The 12,263-nt window shown below is 36.5% G+C and overlaps 1 pseudogene; it reads left to right on the top strand.

The window, feature by feature from the left end:
• Positions 1 to 294: 294 nt before the first annotated feature.
• LOC127686917 (olfactory receptor 14A2-like) lies at positions 295 to 1,313 on the top strand (annotated as a pseudogene).
• The last annotated feature ends 10,950 nt before the right edge of the window (positions 1,314 to 12,263 follow it).

The following is a 12,263-nucleotide window of genomic DNA, read 5'->3' on the forward strand; positions in this document are numbered from 1 at the left end:
TAAATGACTGCAATTTCAAGTAAAGAGTCAATTCTATTAAGAAAAGAATGATATATAACTCACAATTTTTCTAAAAATTTATAGTAAAATATAGTAAGTAGTCATAAATGGTAAATTAGTACAATGTATGAATCCAGTAAAAGTGGTACCTTATAAAAAGATAAAATGGGGCACTATAACAATGTCATAGTATTTATTCAGTGTTCTGTCTATATTTCCACAGAGAATTTCTGCACACAAATGTGTTAATTTGTGTTTATTTTGCATACCTGACAAACTGTGGAAGAATCTAGCATGCCGAATGTCACTAGAATAACAGGTTTCATCCTTATGGGATTCTCGGATGCTACTGAGCTACAGACTTTATGTGGGATGTTCTTCCTGGTACTGTACCTAGGAGTCATGATGAGTAACCTCCTTCTTATCACTCTCATCACTCTGGATCTGAAACTCCGAACACCCTTGTACTTTTTTCTGAAGAATTTGTCCCTATTCGATCTCTTCTTTATTTCTGTTCCAATCCCAAAATTTTTATCAATAGCATAATGCACAATAACTCAATTTCTATTATGGGTTGTGCCCTCCAAGTGTTTTTAATGACTTCTTTTGCATCTGGGGAAGTATTTGTACTAACAGCAATGTCATATGACCGCTATATTGCTATCTGCTCTCCCCTTTACTATGAAGTCATCATGAGCACTGGTAACTGTGTGCTGATGGTGGGTGTTTCCTGGGCTACTGAGGTACTCTTTGGAGCTTTATACACAGCTGGCACATTTTCCATGCCTTTCTGTGGCTCCAATGTGATCCCACAGTTTTTCTGTGATGTTCCCTCATTACTAAAGATTTCCTGCTCTGACACACTTGTGGTTATTTATATAAGTCTTGGAATTGGTGTTTGTCTGGGAATGTCTTGTTTCAGCTGTGTTGTGCTCTCCTACTTTTACATTTTTTCCACTGTACTGAAGATTCCTACCACTAAAGGTCAGTCCAAAGCATTTGCTACTTGCCTCCCCCGCCTCACTGTTTTCAGTGTTTTTATTGCCACTGCTTGCTTTGTCTATCTGAAGCCATCCTCAGATGTACCATCAATTACAGACAGGCTGTTTTCTGTGCTACACACTGTGTTGCCTCCAGCACTTAATCCTGTGATTTATAGCCTGAGAAATAGTGATGTCAAGTGTGCTTTGAAGAGGTTACAACAAAATCTCTCCCCTAGTGGTTCACTTCACTTAACAGTTCAAAATATCTCTCCATGCTATACTGCCTCACACTTTACAAGCAGGTTTTGTAATTTTCAACCCTCAAAATAATGTAGATAACCATTTTTTGCCTTGAGTAAATAATAAAAACACAGATGAAGGTTGATATGATCAAAGATCAGAAAATTATATTATATCAGACTAACCTATAAAGTTACAATTCCAGTTTCTGCTCTTCTATGATAAAGTCATTCTCATTTGAGGAGTATAATTTTCTAAAAGGTTTGCTAATTTTAATTAACATATGGTTTCTGTGCTAACTTCTCAAATAATTAGAATGAATAGGCCAGAAGCAACCCACCAGGCCTAGATTGCAGTAGGCTCAATTCTTGAAGAAGTATCAAATTCTTGAGGCAAAAACAAACCTGGAAAAAGATCATTTAAGCCAGTTCTACTCAACTGAGGAATACTGGATGGCTGAGAAACACCTGAAGAAATGGTCAACATCTTATTCATCAGGAAAATACAAATCAAAACAACCCTGAGATTCCATCTCACACTGGTCAGAATGGCCAAGATCAAAAACCCAGGGGACACCAAATGCTGGAGAGGATGTGGAAAAAGACGAACACTCCTCCATTGTTGATGGGATTGCAAGCTGTTAAAACCACTCTGGAAATCAGTTTGATCGTTCGTCAGAAAACTGGACATAGTACTACCTGAGGATCCAGGTATACCACTCCTGGGCATATACCTAGAAGACACTCTAACATGTAATAAGGACACATATTCCACTATGTTCATAGCAGCCTTATTTATAATATCTAGAAGCTGGAAAGAACCCAGATGTCCCTCAACAGAGGAATTGATATAGAAAATGTGGTACATTTACACAATGGAATACTACTCAGCCATTAAAAACAATGAATTCATGAAATTCTTAGGCAAATGGATAGAGCTAGAAACTATCACCTTGAGGCAGGTAACTCAATCACAAAAGAACACACATGGTATGCAATCACTGATAGGTGGATATTAGCCCAAAAGCTCAGAATACCCTAGATACAACTTAGAGACCACATGAAGCTCAAGATGAGGGAAGACCAAAGTGTGGTCTTTGATCTTTATTGGAAAGTGGATCAAAACACCCATGGCTCACAGCCATCCAATAGAATGAGAATAGAGTCCTCAATGGAGCTGCTAGATAAAAGACCCAAGGAGCTGAAGAGATTTGCAGCCCTGCAGGATGAACAATATTACGTACCAATCAGTACCCAAAGAGTTCCCGGGGGAGCTCCAATCACCAACCAAAGAGTACACATGGAGGGACCCACAGCTCCAGCTACATATGTAGCAGAAGATGACCATTTCAGACATCAATGAGAGGAGAGGACACTGGTCCTGTGAAGGCTTGATTCCCCAGAATAGGGGAATGTAAGTCAGGAAATGGCGGGGGGGGGGGGGGGGGGTTGAGCAGGGGGAGGAAAGATGGGTTAGAGGGTTTTCGGTGGGGTAACATGGAAAGAAGTTAACATTTGAAATTTACATTTATTTCATAAAGCAAATATCTAATAAAATGAAAAGATACATATTGGCCACCCAGGTTTTGACTATTATCAGAGAGACACTGGAGAGTTGGAATTTTGTATGTCTGTTTTTCTGCACTTTCTCTTAAATAGCAACATTACTTATACATGAGAGGCAACAGGCTTACAAGTATAAGGAACAGCACTAAATAACCTTACGAATTCTAAAAAGTTTTAAAAACACAATGTCCTTTTGCATATTACCACATTAAAAATAAAATACCGGGAAGAGAAGACTAATGATCATCCTAGGAGCCTGAAGGGGGCTCTCTGGCCTGTGAAGTAATCTGACCTTCATACATTGAGCAGGAGGCTTGCAGTTACTGTGTCACCTGAGTTAAAATTGCAGAGCTGGATGAGTTGGATGCTGGCCTAATGCTATTGGAATGCAGATGGTCTCATGATAAATTTCAAATGCTAGACAAAAACATTAAATCTTTTGAATATTCCCTGATGAATTTTTACTTAATCTTTCTTTTTGTTCACTCGTTTTTGTGTTTTTAGAATGGAATGATTTTCTGTGTGCCACTGAACATATAAAGTACATAAATTTTCAAAGATCAAGCACACTCTTGCTTTTCATTTCAAGAGAAAATAGAATCATGTAATTAAAAAACTATTTCTTTTATTTGAAATTACATCATTGTATGTATTTGAGATGGTGAGTACATATAAGAGATGATCTCATCAAAACCCAGAACAGTTCATTGGTGCAAAAATCATGTACCCACTCTGCATAACCTAATGTGAGTACTGGAAACAAAACCTTCATCCTCAGTAAGATCAGTACCTGCTCGTATCAACTGACTCATCTCTCCAAAGCACCATAGACTTTGAGCTATGCTGATATTAGAAGTGATAAGAATTTAGGGATTTTTACACATGTACTAAACATATTTGTATAGTATTGTGTTTAAATGTTATACATTTAGGGTTCATATTAAAAAGAGAATGATTTGAGATGGTTAAATCTCATAATCTAGAGATACTACAATTCATGGTAAATTTCATGAATTATAGTATCAACTAAGAAAAGGAATTTTCACATTTGCTCCTACATGTATATAGATGAGTTCCTTCATAAATTCTTATTGTTACTTTCATATCCCTCTGCTTGACATCACACTTATGTCCTTTACCATACCATGGAAGCACCATACAAATGAAACATCATCTGTAGCAACTTCTAAAGTTCACATCTCATCTCTTGTTTTCCTGAAATTTAGTTTAATTATTCACATTCTCATTAATAGAGAATAAAGTTTATGCAGCATTTTTGTGAGTGTTTTTCTTATTTTTAATTATTTAATTATTTATTTATTTATTTATTTATTTATTTATTTATTTATTCTTGGTTTTTCGACTCAGGGTTTCTCTGTATAGTCCTGGCTGTCCTGGAACTCACTCTGTAGACCAGGCTGGCCTCAAACTCAGAAATCCACCTGCCTCTGCCTCCCAGAGTGCTGGGATTACAGGCTGCGCCACCACCGCCCAGCTGTGTTTTCTTTTCTTAAACTTGTTTAGCTGCAAAGTCCTGATAAAAACTTTGAAAGCAAATCTCCTTATGACAGGTGGAGATGAGAAGAGTCACTCACCTGAGATCATTGGAGTGCACAGGTTCAGAAACATCCAAACCATTCACCCAGTTTGGTTCTTGTGTATGTGTGGTTATTTTGGGATTTTTTTTCAATTGGTAGTAAAATGTCACTTTCAAAATGCTCTGAGATCTGGAAAATAAAAGCCTGTTCTTTGGTTTACATTGAAATATTGCTCTGTGTTTTAAAATTAAGTATGGTTGGCAAAACTAATTTTTGAGCAAGCTGTGTGCAAAAGGCAACAGCCAATTTTCTAATGTCAAGGCCCGTAGCATGAAATATTTGATAAATAATCCACACTATTACTGGCAGGCCACCAGTAGACAGCTATGCCAGTTCTTAGCCCAGCAGACAGGCTGACCTGTTCTCAGCCTGGCAAACTCTCTGACTCAGAGCTCCAGAATAGCTCTTTCCACCCAGTCTGCTAAGTCACCATGGCCGGCTGTTGTTAGGATATATGATACTCATTCATGCATGATACATGTAAAAAGTCACAACAGAGAAAATGGAACACAAATCTTGTTGAATAACTTTCACATATCAGTTTATAGCTACTCATTATCCTGAACATTATGCACTTAAATATTTTGCTTACTCTGGCAAAATAACTATGACTATGTAATTTTATCTTTACATTCAGAAGAAGGGGACTACATATCTCAATAGCTTCTAAATGCAGACATCTACAGTATGAATAATTTCAAATTATCTGGCAGAATTTATATTTTAATTATTTGAAAATGAATGATTCCTTTTACTAGCATAGAAAATAGACAGAAATGAAACAAGTAATTTGCTAGGTAGTATTTTCCAATCTTTGAACTGTTAAATAAATCTGTGACTCATGATAGTGCTACTTCACAGAATATTATAGAGGAAGTACAATTTTCAGTACTAAAAGCAATATGTTATTTTATATATATTTAAAGCTATCATGTATGTAAGAGTTTAACTAAAGTTTAGTAATTGAATTTTGATGTTTAGAAGGAACTGATTATGCTGAAAAACATCTGCTAAGTTTATCTCTCAAAGTATTAAGAAGCTGGGGTATGGCAATGATTTTGATTTTTTTTTCAAAGATTAGGAATTGCTTAAAGGAGAACATGATATACTAAAAATTGATTAATTGTGCAAATTAGTGAGTTCCTAAGGACTAAGTATATTTTAACTAAAATCAGAAGGTTTACTTCAAAAAATTATACCAGGAATTAGAAAAAGTAAGTTATTTTAAAAAAAAATCAAACAAAGAGCAGCCTACTATTCCAGAGGGACCTCCATTCTCCCATCACCTCTTCTCTCACGTTCATTAGACTTGCTGAGTCTGAAACACACAGGTAAACTTTTTTCCCCATCCATTGTACCTGCTTGCTGAGTTCTCTGGTTCAAGCTAGCCTGCCCTGAGCAGCCTGTTATCCCAGATGAACCTCCATTTTTCCTGCCACCTCTCCACAACTTCCATGAGATTCCTGAAACATGTAGGTAAGCTTCCCTTCCCCCACCCATCTTCCTTGCTCACAGAGCCCTGTGGGTCAAACCAAGCACCCCTCAGCACACTGCTAGCTTAGGAAATTCTCTATTTTCCTGTTACACTTCTGTCCATCTTCATCAGAACTAAGGTTCCTGAGATATGAAGAAGTGGAAGTAGGGAATCATACAGCCCAAAGATACCCAACATGCCTCCTACACAAGGACAATTAAGGTTTACGTCTCTCCCAAATACCTACTACAAGAACACTTAGAAATACAAACAATCCAGATGACTAATGTCCCACGACAGAACACAATCAACATAACACAGAGTAATATGTCATCTCCAAAGCAAAACTACTACACTACAACGAGTCCTGGATATCCCAACACTACCTAAACCACACACACAAAAAAATGACCTTAAACACAATCTTACAAAGGTGGTGGAGGCCTTTAAAGGGCAAATAAAATAAATCTCTTAAAGATATACAATTAAATAGGTGAAGGACATAAATAAAACTGTGTAATACCTGAAAGTGAAAATAGAAGCAATAAGGAAAACATAAGCTGAGAATATCTTGGAAAAGAAAAACCTTGGAAAGAGAACAGGAACAACCGATGCAAGCATTACCTACAGAATATAGGAGATGAAAGAAAGACTCTCCATCATAGAAGAAAGAGGCACATCAGTTAAACAAAATGTTAAATCTAAACAATTCTTGAAACAAAGCATTCAGGATATCTGAGATACCATGAAAACACCTCATCTAAGAATAATAGGAATAGATCATGGTGAAGAGCCCAGGCTCCAAGGAAAAGAAAATATTCTCAACAAAATCATAGAAGAAAAATTTTCTAACCTTATGCAAGAGATACCTATAAACATAAAAGAAGCTTATAGAACACCAATAATACTGGACCAGAAAAGAAAATCTCTCCATCCCATAATAATCAAACCATATAATCCATAGAAAAAAGAAAGAATATTAAAAACTTCTAGGGAACAAGGCAAGGTAAGACAAAAAGGGAAAACTACAAGAATTACACCAGTCTTCTCAATAGAGACCTTCGATTCTAGAAGGAACTGGACAGATATCTACACACACACACACACACACACACACACACACACACACACAGGCACACACTAACACTAACACTACCGACATTTAAAAATAGGAAATAACAATTACTGGTCATTAATATCTATCAACGTCAATCAATTCAATATCCAATAAAAAGACAAAGGCTAAGAGAATGGATAGAATAACAGCATCCATCACTATGCTACATACAAGAAACACACCTCACCAATAAAGATAGACATTACATCAGAATAATGGGCTTGAAAAAATGTTTTTCAAGCAAACAGACCAAAGAAGCAAGCTGGTCATTCTTATACCTAATAAAATACACTTCCATCCAAAATTAATCAAAGAAACAGGAAAGGACATTCCATACTAATGAAAAGAAAAATTTACTAAGATGATATTTTAAGTCTGGACATTAATGCCCCAATCACCAGAACAATAACACTTGTAAAAGAAATATTTATAAAGCTTAAATTGCACATAGAACCCCATACTTTAGTAGTGGGAGACAACATTCCCCTCTAAACAATTGACAGGACATCTAGACAAAAAATAAAGAGAAAATTAATGAAGCTAACAAACTTTATGAGTCAAATGGAACTTATAGGTATTTATAGAATATTTCATCCAAACACAAAAGAATGCACCTTCTTCTCAACACCTCATAAATCTTTCTCCAAAATGACAAGATCGTCAAAAATCAAGCCTCAACAAATACAACAAAATTGAAATAACACCCTTGCCGGGCGGTGGTGGCACACACCTGTAATCCCAGCACTTGGGAGGCAGAGGCAGGCAGATTTCTGAGTTCGAGGCCAGCCTGGTCTACAGAGTGAGTTCCAGGACAGCCAGGGCTATACAGAGAAACCCTGTCTCAGAAAAAAAAAAGAAAGAAAGAAAGAAAGAAAGAAAGAAAAGAAAAGAAACAACACCCTTTATATTATCATGCCATCATGGATTAAAGCTGGAGTTCAAGAACAACAGAAGTACTGCAAAGCCTATAAACTCCTGGAAATGGAATGACTCTCTGCTGTACGATCTCTGGGTCAGGAAAGAAACAAAAAATGAAATTCAAGACTTTCTAGAATTCAACAAAAATGAAGGCATAGCATATGCAAATTTATTGGGCACCATGAAAGCAGTACTAAGAAGAAAGTTCATAGCACTAAGTGCATTCATAAAGAAATTAGAAAGTCCTCATATTAATAAGTTAAAAGTACACCTAAAAGCTCTATGAAAAAGAAGCAAACAGAACAAAGAGGAGTAGAGTGCAATAATAATCAAAATCAATGCTGAAATTAATCAGTTATATAAAAAGAAAACAATAAAAAGAATCAGCCAAACCAATATCTGTTTCTGTGAGAAAATCAAGAAGATATATAAACAATTAGGCAAATGAACCAATAACCTGAGAGACAGAATCCAAATAAATAAAATCTGAAGCAAAAAGTGAGACATAACAAATGGCACTGAAGAAATTCAAAGCATCATTAGGTTTTACTTCAAAGATGTACTCCACAAAATTGGAAAATATTAACAAAATGAACAATTTTCTAGACAGATCCCACTTACCAAACTGAAATCAAGATTAGGTAAACTATTTATACAGTTCCACAACCCCTAAAGAAATAAAAGCAGTCATCAGAATTCTCCTAAACAAAAGGGAAAACATTCTTGAGCCAGAGTTTATTTTTAAGTGCAAAATTCTAACAGGGTTTCAGAGAAGAGCTAATACCAATACTCCTCAAACTATTCCACAATATAGAAAGAGAAAGAATACTGTCAAACTCATTTTATGAGGTCATTGTCTCCCTGAATCTTCAGACAGATTTGCTTATGAACACTGATGCACAAATAGTCAATAAAATACTTAAAAACTGAATCTAGTAACATATCAAGAACATCATCCATCAAGATCAAGTAGGCTTCTTCCCAGGGATGAGATAGAAAAATACATGAAAATGGATCGACGTAAATCCACCATATAAACAAACTGAAAGGAAAAAAAATCACTTGATTTTCCCATTAGATCATAACAAAGCCTATGATATTATTAAACACCCATTCATGTTAAAGATACTAGAGAAAGTAGAGATATGGGGCATATATATGAATATAATCAAAGCAAAATATAACAAGCTTATGTCCAATATCAAACTAAAGGGAGAGAAATATAAAATATTCCCAGTAAAATCAGTGGCAAGGCTACCAACTCTCTCCCTATATAGTCAATGTAGTATGTGAAATTCTAGTCAAAGAAATAAGACAAATAAGGAGATCAAGGGGATGCAAATTGGAATGGAAGAAGTCGAAGTATTACTATTTGCAGAAGATATGGTAGTATACATAACATTATTTGGTAGAATAACACCCAAATTCTACCAGAGAACTACAGTTGGTAAGAAACTTAAGCAAAGCAGCTAGATACAAAATTAACTCAAAGAAATCAGTAGGCTTTGTTTATGAAAATGATAAACAGGCTGAAAAAGAAACTAGGGAATCAACATCCTTTACAATAGCCATGAATAATAGAAAATATCTTGAAATTCTAACCAAGAAACTGATAGATCTATGTAACAAGATCTTCAAGTCCCTGAAGAAAGAAATTGATATCAGAAGATGGAAAGATCTCCAAAGCTCATTTATAGGTAGGATTAACATAGTGAAAATGGCAATCTTAAAAAAAGAAATCTACAGATTCATTGCAATTTGCAACAAAATTCCAACAAAAGTTTTTAAAGATCTTGAAAGAGCAATTCTCACCTTCATATTGAAAAACAAAAAACTCAGAGAGCTACAAGAATCTTGAACGATACAAGAACTATGGGAAGAATCAACATTCCTCAAGCTGAACTACACAGCAATAGTGATAAAACCTTCATGGTATTGGTTCAGAAACAGACATGTTGATTAATGGAATCCAATTGAAGACTCAGAAATAAACCCACATAACTATGAATACTTTATTTTTGATAAAATTCCAATAACATATAATGGGAAAATGAAAGTATCTTCAATAAATGGTGTTGGACTAACTGTATGTTTAAATGTAGGAGGATTATAGACTCATACTTATCATCCTGCCCAAAACTCAAGACTAATTGAATATAGGACCTCAAAATATGTAGTAATAAATAATTTTATAATTCGTTTTTATTAGATATATTCTTTGTTTACATTTCAAATGTTGTCCCCTTTCCTGGTTCCCCCTCCCCCCAAAATCCCATAAGCCATCTCCCCTTCCCCAATCAACCCTACACTGCTTCCCTGTCCTGGTATTTCTCTACATTACTGTATCAAGTCTTTCCAGGACTGAGGGCCTCTCCTCCCTTTGGTGTCTAACAAGAACATCCTCTGTGGCCTAGGTGTCTGGAGCCATGGGTAACTCCATGTGTACTCTTTGGTTGATGGTTTTGTCCCTGGGAGCTCTGGGAGTACTGGGTGTCTCATATTGTTGCTCCTCCTATGGTGCTGCAAACCCCTTCAGCTCCTTGAATCCTTACTCTAGCTCCTACACTGGGGACCCTGTGCTCACTTCAATGGCTAGCTGAGAATAACCCCTCTGTATTTCTCATGCACTAGGAAAGCCTCCCAGAGGACAGCTATATCTGGCTTCAGTCAGCCAGCACTTATGGGCATCCACAATAGAGTCTGGGTTTTGTAACTGTATATAGGATGGATCCCTGGGTGGGGTAGTCTCTGTATGGTCTTTCCCTCAGACTCTGCTCCAACTTTTGTCTCTGTATCTCCTTCTGTGGGTATTTTCTCCCCTTTCACCAAAGGACCCAAGGATCCATATTTTGTTGTTCCTCCTTCTTGGACAACAATTGATATGTGAAATGTGTCTTGGGTATTCCAAGCTTCTGGGCTAATATCTACCTATCAGTGAGTGCATACCCTGAATCTTCTTTTCTGATTGGGTTACCTCCATCAGGGTGATATTTTCCACTTCCATTCATTTGTCTAAGAATTTCATGAATTCATTGTTTTTAATGGCTGAATAGTACTCCATTATGTATATATACCACATTTTCTGTATCCATTCCTTTGTTGAGCAACATCTGGGTTCTTTCCACCTCCTGGCTATCATAAATATGTCTGCTATGAACATAGTGGAGCATGTGTCCTTATTACATGCTAGAGAATCCTCTGGGTATATGCCCAGGAGTCATATAGTAGGCTCCTCCAGTAGTAGTATGCCCAGTTTTCTGAGGAACTGCCAAAATGATTTCCAGAGTGGTTGTACCAGCTTACACTCCTATCAGCAGTGGAGGAGTGTTCCTTTTCTCCACAACTGCTCCAGTACCTGTTATGTCCTGAGTTTTTTATCTTAGCTATTCTGATCGATGTGAGGTAAAATCAGCCTTTTCAACAAATGGTGCTGGCTCAACTGGGGGCTACCTTGCAGAAGATTGCAAATCCATCCATTCTTACCTCCTTGTACTGTGCTCAATTCCAAGTGAATCAAGGACCTCCACATAAAACCAGACACACTGAAACTAATAGAAAGGAAATTGGGGAAGAGCCTTGAACACATGGGAACAAGGGAAATTTTCCTGAACAGAACACCAATAGTCTATGCCCTAAGATCAAGAATTGACAGATAGGACCTCAAAAAACCTACAAAGTTTCTATAAAGCAAAAGACACTGTCAATAATACAAAATGGCAACCAACAAATTGGGAAAAGATCTTTACCAACCCTTCATTGACAGAGGGCTAATATCCAGTATATAAAAAGAACTCAAGAAATTAGATCCCAGAGAACCAAATAACCCTATTAAAAATGGGGCACAGAGCTAAACAAAGAATTTTCACCTGAGGAATATTGAATGGCTAGGAAGCACCTAAAGAAATATTCAACATCTTTAGTCATCAGGGAAATGCAAATCAAAACAACCCTGAAATTTAACCTCACACCAGTCAGAATGGCTAAGTAATAAATATTTTTAAAAATTACATTGTGGGTTTTCTTTCCCACCTCAGACAATTCATGTTCTAAGATGAAAGACACACAAACAGCCTTTATATTTTAATATTCCTTAAACAGCATTTTAGCTGGGTAGCTGTCTACCCTTTATGCTGTTAGAATCTATTTCCCTACTGATAATACTGAATCATTACTTAGTATTTACTTTCATCTGGGTTGCTCCCAGCTCCAATTGGCCAACACATTGGAGGTGTTCTCTGTCCTTCATGCAAGATCTTCTTCTTCCATGGTAGTTTTTTCCTGTTTCTCTTCTCCTTCCTAGTCTCAAGCCTTAGAAACCTAAACCCCACCTTCTGCCCAACTGTTAGCAGTTCGCATCTTTATTTAACA

This window comes from Apodemus sylvaticus, chromosome 1 (genome assembly GCF_947179515.1).
Source record: "Apodemus sylvaticus chromosome 1, mApoSyl1.1, whole genome shotgun sequence".
Lineage (NCBI taxonomy): Eukaryota > Metazoa > Chordata > Mammalia > Rodentia > Muridae > Apodemus > Apodemus sylvaticus.